The sequence below is a fragment of the Manis pentadactyla genome, chromosome 3, assembly GCF_030020395.1.
Source record: "Manis pentadactyla isolate mManPen7 chromosome 3, mManPen7.hap1, whole genome shotgun sequence".
Classification (NCBI taxonomy): Eukaryota; Metazoa; Chordata; class Mammalia; order Pholidota; family Manidae; genus Manis; species Manis pentadactyla.
The window spans coordinates 26,430,226-26,444,874 of record NC_080021.1 but is presented as its reverse complement, the minus strand read 5'-3'; positions in this window follow the sequence as shown (position 1 = coordinate 26,444,874).

Here is a 14,649-nt window from a genome sequence, read left to right as displayed (position 1 = left end):
GTTATATTTTACACTTATTCTTGTTTCCACAAAGGATTTAATACGACTACTTCAAGATTATTAATTCCAGATCCAATAACATAACTCATATGCTCAAGAGAAAGTGGAATTTTTTAACAAATGCTAAGATAACTTGCTCCTTACTGGTGGACAAATACTTGCAAAGAAGAGATTTATCATTACAAAAATGACTTTATTATCTTCAACTGCTCAGATGAAAGAAATAATCTGTTCAGATTTAAAAGGCACATTAGAAAACATACATTTAGTTGTAATCTAAATATACTAAGAGGGATTGCTTTAAGTAATTCAGTGAAAAAATCTGGCTTACTTCCTTGCTTTTGTTGAAATTACATATTAGAGTTCCAGAAAACAGTATATTTTCTGTAGTATATATTCATGTATACATTAACATATTACATTTATCAACCAGAAATACAGTATAGCAAAGGAAAATTACATGAACTGATTTGTCTATGCATCTCCTTCATCTTTCTTTTAAATGGTTAGAATTTGGCTATTTTTTCCATATAATAAGCATACATGTAATTCCCAAAATAACAGAATTTTTATTCAGAAGGAAAATCTGGTAGCTCATTTATTTCTCCAATGAGAAGAGAAAAGAGAAAATGTGATCAACCTGTTTTTCAGTAAATAACATTTCTCAAGTAGTACACAAAACTTATTTTCTGAAATCATGGGAACTTTTTATTTACAAATTGTTGAACTTGACTCATTTAAGGTCTAAATATGTATAATGTAAATAGAAATCAAGCTAAATTTATCTCTTTGGTAGCTGAAGTTCTATATTGGGAAGTGTGTTCTACAGACGGTAAACATCAGAACAGGAAGGTTGGAGTTTAGAGGGTTTTATTGAAAAAAACCTCACTTGTAGTATTTATACTTTCCATTTATATTTCCTTCATAGAAGTCTGAAGCACTTAGAATTTGTTTTTGGCCCCTGACTATATTTGGGGACAACATTTTTGTTTTTGTTTTTGTTTTTTGCTGAGATGAAAAGTAGGATATACCTTGAAAGGAACTGGAGTCATAAATAATATCCACATATACATTTTAAACAACAGAAAGAAGAACCAGTAGGTCCACCCCTCTCACACAACATAAAGCCAGTTCTACCTGTGAAAACTGGCCACTAACACATTTTCAAGACCATTAAGACCAAAAGATGAGTGCAAAGCACTGGTGCGGGAGCACTATAAAATGCCAGCAAGTACAAGATGGCAAAATTGAGCCAGACAGCCATGCACGTCTCTACAGGAACTTAATATTTAAAATCACTAACTTGCGTGAACTATCAATACTACTGTATATTGGATGATTTTCAGTTTTGTTTTTATGCAATATATTCAAATGATACCCTTATATCTTGAACTTCCTTTCTCTTCTTTCCAATCCTAGGTAAGTAAGTCAAGAGAAGTATTTCAGTTCACTTATTGGAAATTACTTCAGCTCCTGCTCACTAACAGATTAGAACAGGTTAAACAGGTCTTTTATTGAAGTATTAAAATGATAAAGCCAAATATCAATAAGTTTAACTGCCAAAAACATAATGTACCTTCTCGTCAGGATTGAGGAAAGGTGAATTAGTCATGTCAGGAGACAGGGCAGCTCTGTGGGCATGACTCAGTAGGTATTACATGCCTACATCACCATGTACATACAGGTTGCTTTTTAGAAGCAAATCTTTCCTTTGATGATCATTTATTTATGTAGCACATTTCCTTTCATAGGCTTTCAAGGAGGAGTTTCTGAAACAGGTATCACATAATTTGCCTCTGGTGGAAATATGCACCAGTTCTGTGTCAGGAACCAACATCTGCCCTCAGTACCTCATCATTAACCCTACTAAAAGCTCCTAGCTGATACATAAAAGCAGAGAACTTTCATAGATCTAATCCACCCAAGTAGTAATCTGGTCCAAATCCCTCATTTTACAGATAGATACATGAGGACCAGAAGGGCTTGGTGAGTGGATTCAGGCCACTTAATGTGTTTGTTCACACATAGGATTTTAACACTGGGCTTTGGATTCCCCAGAGAGGTCTCTGTCACCTTTAAGAGTTGTCTCCAGATTTATTTTCGTGTTCCAAAGAAACATTTTTAAAGTTCTGGATCAATAACCATTTGCCAAAATTTATTTTGCCAGGGGGAGACATTAAAACCACATCCATCAACCATTTACTGTACTATTATTTAATGAAAGTAAGGGCACTTTGACACACAAAAGAGGAAGAACAAACAATAAAAATAAAAGAAACTGTTCTAACTTAAATAAACTTGATTTTATGTAAGTTTCACTGTATTGCCTTTGTTCTGTTCATTTTGTTGTAGGCCAGTAAAAGCTTCATCATGGATCAGAATTCACTGTTACTATTGTGTCCTCATTTGCAAGCTCTCTGTCTCCACTTCACACCACAAGAATATACTTAAAACACTAGGTTAAAACGATTGTAAGATTGAGTTTTCTTTACCTCCTTCTATTTCCCCTTCTCGAGTTTTGATGAGCTGACGTCAGTGATATTACATTCTTATTTCTGATTGAAAACACCTTTCTTGGTTGAAGTAGTTTTGTGAAAAGTTAGAATATCCTAGGGTAGCCACTAGCCACATACAGTTATTATGCAATTCAAATGTGGCTAGGCCAAATTGAGATATGCTGAAAATGTACAATGGATACTGGGTTTTATACAAAACATACATAAATAATGTCTGTATTGATTACGTGTTGAAATAATGATAATTTGTACATGGTGGATTAAGTGAAATATATTATTAAAATGAATTCTGCCTGTTTATTTTTACTTTTTAAATGTGGGTACAAGAAAATTTTAAATTACATACACAGCTCACATTTTGGCTCTCATTTCATTTCTGTTGGACAGCGCTGGTCTGTATGGAACAAGCATTGTGGGTAAAGCATTCGAGCTCCTCACTTCCTCCCCCAGCTCTCCTCATTGCTGTCCTCAGAGGTTACATATGGCTTAGTCCCCTTTCTCACAGAATGACTGCAATATAACAGCAGAGTGCACTCTCCATATCTGGTGAGATGGTGGTTCTGGAGGTATCATTTTCTAAACCATGGGCATCACTTCCAGAACTATTCTTGCTCCTCAGTGAATTATTTTAGGCAAGTGTAAATTCTGCCTCTTCTATAAGATCTAAAAGGATAAAGCAGAGAGAAATACTAGGTTCCCTGAAATGCAAGAAGCATCTAAATAAATTCGGGTGCTTATCCATATAGGCTTCTAAAGTAGATTCTGTCTACTTTGTAGAATACAAATAGGAAGCAGTACCTCTATCCGAGAAGCCTTTATTACACTGTCCACATTAGTAAACAGAGCACACAAGCAGAAACATTCTGAAAAAGCAAATAGAAAAAGAATGTGGATCCAAAACCATTTGGAGTGCCTAACAACATTAAATTTTTTTTCTTCCATTTTCATAAATTAAAGACATTGTCTGTGACAGCAAATTGAGGGATTTTCCCTGTAATTTGAGAGTGACCACAGAAACTGTTGTTTTCTCTAAATCTTGATAAACTCAACCTTTTTTCAATTAGTGGGACCTACTGACGTTAATGTATAACAGTAGCTTGCTTTTTTCTCAACATATAATTCCATTTGCTGGCTTGGTCTTAGGCTGTAGTTTTATAGGTTGAATGGCTGGTCTACGGCATCACAAAATTATTCAGCACGGTTTGTGATGACAACCTTACCCTACCTTCCAGGTATCCTGCAGCTGAATACAAAGCAAGACTGTCTGAATGCATTGTTTAAAATGTCTCTGGTGACTCACAGTCCATGGCCTCTGTCCAGTTAAACTGGTAATCTGCAAGTTGGCAAGGCTGTGTTTTTGTATTATTTTCTGAAAGGTTTTATAGGCACGGCTGTTGCCATGAGTTTTACATAAGGGGGAGAAAAAAAGTCCAGGCTGTCATGGTTCCACACCTGGAGTACTGTGACCTCCTGTTAGCTGGCTTCTCTTCTGTCCCTCCGCAAAGTTAATCCATCCTGTTAATGGCTGCCAGATGAGTCTTCTGATATTTATCTTCTTTATCATATCAAACCTACAGCATATCATAACTTACAAGGACTAGAACATCTGGTGTAATCTCTATCTGACATCAGAGTCCTTCATACATCAACCCTTTACCCATATCCAATCCTGTTTCCTCTAACTGGAATCTCTCCCTGTTTTATGATCCTCAACATTCTCCCTCCACGTGTCTGTCCTTGCATTTCTGGCCACCAGCCCTGCCAGCACCCCTGCTCATTGACTACCTACAAGTCTTTCTTTGATGACTCTCAAGTCTGCCCAAGACTTCATTCTTGGTTCTCTAAATTGTCTATTCTTTATTCTCTAAATGAGCTAACCACTAAATTATATACACCCTTGACTTTTTCCCTCTTTGTTCCCCATGTATTAGTCCTTCCTCCCTAGCTGGATTATAAATTCCTTGATACTGTACATCAAACAGCACAGTTCTAGAGCCATATATTATGTCATGTTTAAGAATGGGGATTTATTTTCTGCAAATCAGATCTGCTTCTGAAATTCTAGCTCTACAACTTACCTAAATCTGTAAGGCACAGTTTTGTTATCTGCAAAATAGTGAGAATAGGAACTAACTCATGGTTGCTGTTGAGTTAAACAAGATGTCCAAAATATGCTTTTTCAAGAGGTTTTTAAAAGAGGAAGATGAAGGAGAGTGTATGAGGACACTGGGTAAAGAGTCTGGAATAAAATGAATATATTATGGGTACAGAAATGAAAGTGATGGATGAGGATAACACATGTGGATAATATATTCATTTTGTGTGGGATACTTTTAATTATACCTATTTCATTATATTTCTTTCAGCATAGGCCATTGGCATTTAGCTATTTTATGTAGTTCAAAAAAAAAAACCCTAATATTACCATTTGTCTGTTTAAAACCTTTAGAAGATTCCCTATTGCCTACAAGATAAAAACCTAAATTCACTAGCCCCGTACAATCTGACTCCAACATAGTTCCTGGTTTTGCGTCTCATTTGACATTTATATTTACACTCTGTGCTCCAGCTGAATAAAACTACCTGCATTCTGAGTCTGCCTGCTCCTTCTGCATGGGCAGTTTTTCGTTTTCCTTCATTCTGTCCTTGGGAACACCCAACTAATCCTCCAAGCCCTGACTTGGTTTTCTCTCTTCCACAGATAGAAATCTCCCTCACTGTCTCAGGTTATCGTATGTGTGTCTGAATGTAAAGTGAGCTTCCCTCGCAAAATCATCTTTCAAAAAAGAGGAGATGCACCTCAATATTTTGCAAAGAATTATTATTATTTTTTTTTCAAGTTGCTGCCTTGGTCTGAGGAGTGTGTTGAGGCAGAGGGCTCCACCTCCTCTAGCCCTTGAAAAGGCTGGCACTGGCCCTCTTTCTGTGCTGGCCTGGTAGGAACACATACTCCCACCTCCTATCTTAAGTCCAGGACCTTTGACAGGAGTCAGCACACCACCTAGTTGTTGATGACACCTAACTCTTCAGTTTCACACTGGATTTCATCGCCTTTCTTGAGAAAGAGAGTTTTCCTGAATATACCAACACCCAGGAGGGTGGAGAGATCCCAGTCAGGATGGTATTTCTGGGTCAAGCGTGATGAACTGGGAGACCCGGGCTTTCAACTCTTCCTGTCTTAAACACCATCTAGTCGGTGTTTCCATTTCCTTTTTGAATAACAATTTGTTTGGGGGAAGTCATATAAAGCAGAAATGACTGCTTGGTACTTACAAATGTCCCTGATGAAACAGGTTAATAAAATCTGGCAAATGCATTTACATGGATTTAAAATTTATTTTTTTCAATGTGATATCATACCTGAAAAAACACACTATTGAGATTAAGTCTTTTAGCAATTACCTAGAAATGTAAGACAGGAAGTGGTTATAATATGGAAGTCACAAATATACTTGTAAAAGATAATTTAAAAAAATGATTCCAGTGTTTATGTACATAGGTACTTGAGGCTTTGGATAAAAATTTCAATGACGATGCCCACATTAAGCATTGTACCTTTGATAATTGAGACAGAGTGAGACAGAATGCTCCAAAAAACCATTTGATGAGTCAGCAAGCAGCGATAGTGTCAAAGACACTAATGTCAAAGTGTTGAGAAAGGTTTGAAAAAAACTGCTTCATGGAATATTTGAATGGTGTAAAGCAGAATTGCTGAATTAATATCTTATTTTAAATAGCTTTTGTAACCTGATCAACAAATGAAATATTGGAAATAGTTGTTACCTAGCTCATCATCGCCATAAAATTTTATTAATTCAAGTAGTTCGAAACACATTATTATTTTTTTCTTGTTTCCTTTTTATCTCCTTATTGTGAAAAGCAGAGCAGCACCTTACAGTTTTGGTCACTGTATAATGGGGCAGGCACAGTAGTTGCTCCCCTGTCTGTTCTCTCCCGATGAGTTGAGTCTGTTGTATCATAATTACTGATTTTCTTGTCTCTTCCTAGACTGTGGATGCCTTCAGCACAGGTCAGTCCCTTTATCATCCTTTGTCCTGAACATCTAAGCCAAAGCCTGGAGCAGATATTTTTTTCACAGAAAGGGAAAATAAATGAAACCTCAAAGAAATGGTTCATTAAAACTTAGTACCTATTAAGACTTTGAGCTTTTATTCCAATATATTTTGTAAAAATGCTGTCAATAAAGATCACAGCTGGCTCTATGTGTTCTGCCTTTCAGAGAAAAGACTGTCTGACTTTTGAAAGGAGAGCGAAGAAATTATGAGAGGCTTTATTTCAATTCTACAAGGTCATGCTATGGTTTGAAATGTATCATTTAGAGTATTTGTTGACCACAAAAACTGAGTTTACTATAACAATTCAAACTATGATAACAATTATACTTAACTGCCACAAGTAAGATATTCAAACTGTTAATTACTAGGGTATACTTCCAAATTTTATTTTATTTTTATTAGAAAAGTTAAAAAAGACAAATCCCTACTAGGTACCGGAGCTATATGTACTAAGATATTGCTCACCTCCCTGATTTAACCTAGTTTTCAAAACAACTTCACTGCTGTAAATTCAAACATTAAAGTCAGTTCAGTGTCTCTCACTCATGCCATGAACTATAAAAACCTTCCTCAGATGTCCTTTTCCCCAATAGATCCATAGAACAGCAATGTATATTAAATGTCTATTTTTCAGGCACCTTACTTGCTTTGAAGGTATTGCTATTCTGAGATAATAGAAATGTTAAAATCTCTTCAGAATGCTTTATGTATATGCATGTATATATGTTAAGTATTTACACACACACACACACACACACACACACTTTTTCATTCAATGAATATTCATTGAGCACTACTACAAGCCAGGCACTATGCAGGCCTGCACTGCACATTCAGCATGGAATTAAATAAGCAAAGTCCTTGCCTCCAGACAGCCTGTTGTCTAGTGGGGAAAAAAGATAAATACATTTAAAAGACATGATTATAAATGTTAGAAAAAAGAAATGGATGCTAAATATGAGTTATGAGAAGTCTGTCCTTTTCTCATATTATAATAAGTTGGAAATGTTTGCCCTTTGAATTAAACTAAATCCATGTACAATGACTGTGATTGTCTTTTTTAGAAATAAACCAAAGTAAACAAAAGTGAGATCTCTTAGGGTGTAATTAAAGAGGTACGAAATGTTTAAAGCTTCAGTCAAAGTGATCGTGAAGCAATCCCAGAGACAGAGGACATAGTTTTAATGTACTAAGCAGAAATACAATCAATGGAATGGATTGGTTAATGTTCTGGGTCAACTTGGCTGAGCCATAGTGCCCAATTATTTGGTCAAACATTACTCCGGATGTATTTGAATGAGATTTACATTTAAATAGATTATTTTTGAGTAAAGCAGATTCCCCTCCATAATGTGTGTGGTCCTTATCTAATCAGTTGAAGTCCTGAATAGAACAAACTCCACCTATTTAAAGCTTTAATTGAGTGCAGGAGATGATGTGACTAGTATGAACTTCTGAGGGTTCTATTATTTAAGACCTTAAAAAAAGATACATGATAAAAACTTTATAATTATTTTCCAAATCCAAACTTAATTTTCTCTCATGTGAAATTCTAGCAGATGCTAATTATTTCTGCAAAACTTTATTGCAGATATGAAATGTACAGTTCCATTATATGCAAACTGCAAGTCACTCCTGGATCAGGCTTATTAGAAGAAGTAGGATTAGAAAAGGTGAATTGAAAGGGAAAGTAGTCCAGAAAGCAGAAGGGAAATATAATTTTCTTTTTCCAGTGTATCATGGAAAGAAACATGAAGATGAGATGAAATTAACCTGGCTATTACAAGCATTGTCTAACATTAGAAGAGGTTGAATACTGAGATAGTTTGAAGGGAAGACTGTCTGAGCTTTGACATTCTGTCACCAGGGGTGGAATGAGGTTACTTAAGGTCCTCCTTTGAAGGAAGAGAAGGGGAAATCCCAATTTGGTAATATTTAATAAATACAAGCAACTGGTGCTGTACTTATTTGATTACCTTGGAAAAAATATCCAAGAACAGGATCAGTCAATAAGACCCAATAACTGATTCATTAAGTTTAAAGTTTTCAATAATTGGGTAGAATATTAAATAAAGAAGAAAATAATAATGATAATAAATCTAATAGTTGTGGATTTGCTATGTGCCAGGCATTGCTTTATAATTATAGGTGTAATTATATATATATTTCTCACGAATAATTCTATGAAGTAGGGAATATTTTTGTACCCATTTTACAGAATAGGCAATGAAGGCACAGAGAAGTCAAGTGGCTTGCTCAAAACTAGCATGTGTGAAAGTTGAAGTCAGGGTTTTATCCAGGCAATGTAGCTTCAGATTTCATGCTCTTAACCACTAGTACTTATAAGTCTCTTAAAATGAAAATTATTTACTAGAGACTATAATAAATTCATCAATATATTTTAAAACTGAAATATCCTTATTGAAAAACAAAGCTAATCACTAGGATATCAGGTTAAACTATATGAAATGTCCAATTTGTAGGTCAAAAATGACCAAATATTAATAATCTATGATTCAATGTGAATCAAAACCATTGCTATTAAGCAAAAATTTTATTGATCTCTTTAATATATTACCTTTATTGTTTAATGTTGATTAATCTAAAGATTAAGAAAGGCATACATGTTATTTCATGATCTTGGCCCTATTTATTCTATTTAAAAAAAATTTTATCATCCTGCATCATAATTCTTCAGAAAATTAACACCAATAGTAAGGGAAAATTTATAGTATTGATTGTCATCTTGAACTTGAAAATCATTAAAAAATATTATTTTCAGTATTATCTCATCTCCCAAGGAAATAATGAGGATCTATTTTAAAAATACAAACAATAAATTAGTTTATTCTTAATTAATTCTGCTTTAGCAGCTCATCAAATTCAGAATAAAACCCAGAAGTAGGAACTTTACAAGAGAATCTTTCTTGTAAAGATATTGGAAACATTTTTTCTCAGCAGCAAATATAATGTACCATCACTAGATGTAATTGCTCACCACATTATACTTAAACTTTGGGTCTTTTATTTCACAAGTGCATTGGATTCTCAACTCAAACTTCAGGGTAACTGTTCACTCTTTTTTTTTTCTACCTATCAATGTATTACATTTCTTTTTCACTCTCCCCAACCTGCAATGTTCCTTTCATAATTTTTTTATGCTGGAGTTATGTTTTTTACTTTGGTTCTTGTCAAAACTCTATTTTCTCTTAACTTCTATCTCAAATGTTTTCAAATTTCATAAATTGTTTTCCCAATACCTATTTTTGAGAAATGAACTCTCTCCTTTGAGTTCCTATAGTATTTCATTTATACTTCTGTTTTGATATTTATCACATTTTCTCTATCTTTTATTTGTGTTCATGTCTTTGTGCCATACTAGTTCCTTCCTCCATATCTCAATCCCATTGGTTTAAACTCTTACACATATGACCCATCTTTCCTCTCTCCTATGGGCTCTCATGTAGATTAATTACAGTAGATTTGAACTGATTTCTTGGTCTGTCTTCTATCAATTACAATGCTTTCAGCTATGGTAGCAAAACTGGTTTAAACAATAATGATATTTATCATGTCACATAAACAGAATTCTAGAGATAGAATGAGCGTCATCAGGTATTAGGGATGTGCTTCCTCAGGCTCCATGTGCTCTCATCATGGACCCATGTTCTTTCCATTTTTCCACGCGGCCAGATTTAGTGTTTCTACTTTGCTCTCATGTTTATTTCCTTCACTTTTGCTAGATTGCTGTCCACAGGTCCATGTGTCATATCCAAATTCAAAAATGTCCAGAGGAACTAAAAACTAGTTTCTTCCATTTGTCTCTTAGAAGTGAGGAGACTCCATTGGCAGATCATGTGTTACCTTATCAACATTTCATTTCATTCTAAATTCAATGGCATGGAAAAGGTTTTACTGCAGAATTGATTATAGGGAGCCAGTCTCCAAATTGGGTAGACCAGTTAGGAATCTGTAATCTCGGAAAGAGATTGTGTGTTGGACTAGGAGACAGGCAGTGGAGATGGACTTAACGCACATGACTTATAAATACATTTCATGTGTAGAAACAAAAGGAATTGATTGTAGTATGTAGAAAAGGGAGACTTCAGGACAGACTTCTGACATAAGCATCTTGGGAAATGGAGGTGTTCCTTACTGAGAAGGTTAACACTAGAAAGAGTCTTTGGGGGAAAAGGAATGTTGAAGATCAAGAAGTCGGCTTTTCAACATGTTACATGTGAAATATGCAAGTAGATATTTCAAGTGGCTGCCATTTATAGAGGTCTGAAGTCCCAAAGAGAAGAGCAGGCTGGAAACATAAATATGGGATTTGCTCCCTTATAGATGGTATTCAAAGTCAGGGTAATGGATAAAAAGCTGCAGGAAGTACATGTAGTATGAGAACAAAGAGGACTGAGGGTTGAGGCCTAAGAAACACCAGATAGAGAAGAAGGAATTCACAAAGGAAAGTGAAAAGGCATGGCCAGAAAAGTAGGGGAACATCAGGAGTGTATAATGTCACAGATGCCAAAAGAAGAGAGGGTTTCATAGAGGAAAAGCTGAATAGTAGAAAGAAAGGGAGAACACACGAAAGAAAGGAGGGAGGGAATGAGGAAGGAAAATTGTCTCCTACCTAAAATATAATCCACTGATACTATTTGAACCCAAAGAAGAGTTCACTCATGGGAATATGCATAGCTAAAAGGAGAGAGATCTCCACTACAATGACTTGGGACTGTCTTCTTTTCTGCTCAACTTGGCACTACCTGAAGCTGTAAAATATTTAGAAACTGATCATTAAATAGGTTTTGAAAGCTCTTCTGTGCCAGTCTGTCTGCTTGCCTTTTATCTGATCTCTGCACCCAGTTCTGCGTTGGAACTTGCACTAGTCAGAATGTCCATTATCATCACAAATAATGAATTAGATGACTCACGAGACCTGTTCTTCAAAGTCAGGCTTCCAGGAGAAAAATAAAAATTTCCATCATCTGCATGTCTGACATTATGTGGACAATGCTCAACCCCAAGGAATGAACAGCTAATGATAGGATTTCAGGCACTAAGCTCCAAGCAAGAGGAAGACATTTTATGGAAGGTATGAAATCATCTCACACAGACAACTGCCTGTACTGTTTCTGAATTTATAGAGAGAATATATAGAGAGACAGACAGATATAAATAGATAAAATAATGCTGATAAAATTTCATGTGAACAAATTTGATAACTTTAACTTATTAGTCTTTGAAACTTATCAGTAAAGGTTCCTTCTCACTAACTATTCTCCTCCCTTACCCCCAGCATGGAGAAATCAAGTTTCAACCATTTTACCCCAAGCCCAGGGAGAGGAGGGGCTCTACAATTGACCCACAATGCCAAAGAGGAAGAGTTCCATTGTGCCTAGGTAGGAGTGTGCCGAATGTGGTTTCCATTTGGAAATTAGGAACAAAGTACCCCTTAGACGTTAAGGCCATAGCTTTGGTATGTATCACAACAAGCTGGAGTTCAATTCTTAGCCGAACTGAATTGGATAATAGTCAACCACTTTAAGCCTCATTTTTTCCTTACCTGTAAAATGGTGAAAATAATATTATCCATGATTACTTGAATATCTGTGAATTATTGTGAATATTAAATGTGTTAATGCATGTAAAGCAGTTAGCATTAAGTAAACATTATTACTGCAATTATCATTATCAAAAACACTGTTATTCTGAAACCTAGGAAGAGTGGTGAAGGACTGTAAGCTGCTCACTTGTGAGACAATCTTCAACCATTGCTCTTTCTTTCTGATCATGTTTGCTTTTCAAAGCTGGAAAGGGGTTTAGGCTCAGTGCTGTTCTCTGCAGGGGACTCCAACAACAGGTGCATCTCTTTCTCAACTCATGGGCACCCCCTCTGCTACTCAACTTTATTTCTGGGTGTTGGCTTTGGGGACAGAGTGCTGTCTAGCTGACTTTAGTTCTAGATAGCATTAGGCTATCTACTTAAATCAAAAGGAATTCTAATAATCCAACCTAGATTGCTACAATTCTACATGGAGGTTTAGGGTCAGAACTCCTGCTAATAATGAAGTCTTCACAGACTGCCATATTCCCTGGATTACTGAGAGGTGTCATAGCTTTCAAAGGAAAGTGCTCAAAATGCTCACTAGTTCTGGTCTTCCCTCTTTCTCTGTATAAATAACCATCACACCTTTGCCTAATAAAATTTGTGTTATTCCCCATCTAGCTACCAGATATGTCACCACATTTATTTGACCATCACTCTGAAGTCAAGTATAAGATGTATATTTTTCAAGTTAGCTAATAATCCTATATAGCCAGACATGGTATAATTAATTCATGGAAAGTCCATTTTGACAAGAAAGTTTGATGTATTTAATTTCTCTGCTTAAAATATAACTAATTTCATATATCATATTCCAAACTTTTAAAGCCTGGAATATTTTTTCCTTTCCTGAGTGATTTCACACATACTAGATCATTTGAGCTTTGCAACAACTCTGTGAAGTAGTAGGTTTTTTCATGACTACTTTGCTGATGAAACTGAGGGTTCGAAAGATTAAAAGATTTTCCAAGAAGTCACATATACTAAATGATGAAAGTGTCAGTGGAACCCACATAATCTTGCTCCAGGGTCAAAATGCTTTCTAAGCCAGACTTTTAGGTCTTTATGTCATAGGAATAGGATGATGGGAGCTTATCAAACTTAGAAAAAAGGATTTAAACTCCTTTCTATGGCATGAAAAGCCCTATGTGATCTGTCCTACCAGCTCAGTCCTCATCCCTACACTTGAATCAAGGCTACTTTTCTCAGTCATGGTAGCTATTGTGTGTTTATGGAATATGTAATGCTCAGTCCCACCTGAGGGCTTTAGCACTTAATTCCAGTTACCTATTGCTGTACTACAAACTACCTCCAAAGGAGGTGGCACAAAACAATTTTATTATGCTCATGGACTCTGCAGATCACAGATCTATGCAGGACACAGCATGGGCAGTTTGTTTATGCTCCATGATGTCTGGGTCCTCACCTGGAAAGACTCAAAGCTTGGGGGTGACTCTGGTATCATGTGGAGAATCTCTACACACATCTGGTCCTTGATGCTGACTATTGACTGGGGACTCATTTGTGGCTCTTGGCTAGAACAGGTGCTTTTTTCTCCATGTGGCTTGGACTTCATCAGTGTGGACACTGGGTAATAAGAGCAAGCTTCCCAAGAGAATGAGAGGGAATTATATAGCAACTTTATGACCTAGTCTCAAAAGTCACTTAGCGTCCCTTCCACCAGACTCCATTGGAGGAAGCGGCCACAAAGTACTTCTCAGTTTAAAGGAAGGAGTGTCAATGGCACATTGTCAGTAGAGCATACTGGAGATATACTGTTTTGGCCATCTTTGTAAAATACAATGTGCCACACACCTGCTATTTGCTCTGTCTAAATAGATTTTCTTCTGTTCTTTGTTACTAGCTCCTTTGTGTCATTTCAGCCATTTCATAGGTACAAATATCCCTACCTAAGAAAACTGTATCTAAAATAGTATCCTTCTCATCTCTCGGTTTTTTGTTTCTTTTTTTTATCCTGGCTTAATATATCAGGTACCCTGCCTGATTTTCTATCATCTGCCTGCTTGCTGGTCTGTCTATTTATCATCTATCTTTGTAACAACAATCTATCTATATCTACTTACTTATTCATCTACCTGTTGACCACCATATTCTGAGACAGGATAATGCCAAGCATAGAGAGATGCTCAATAAATATTTGTTGAATGAGTACATGCATGAATGAATCCACTGATATGAATGAGGTTATCAGATCACTAGAGGCACAAAGACCAGCAAAGAAACCACTGAGAATTCAGGTGAGGGAAGACTGCAAGGGCTGGTGGAAGGGGGTGTGAAAACCAAACTCTGCTAACTTCATGTTTTTTTTCTAGTTCAACTCTGACTCTCAAAATTCCCCAAGTAAGGTATTCTGAAGAGGTTTATCAGCCTTTCCAAAATATGCAGAATATAAGAAACACACCATGATACATCATTCCATTGCTTAAAC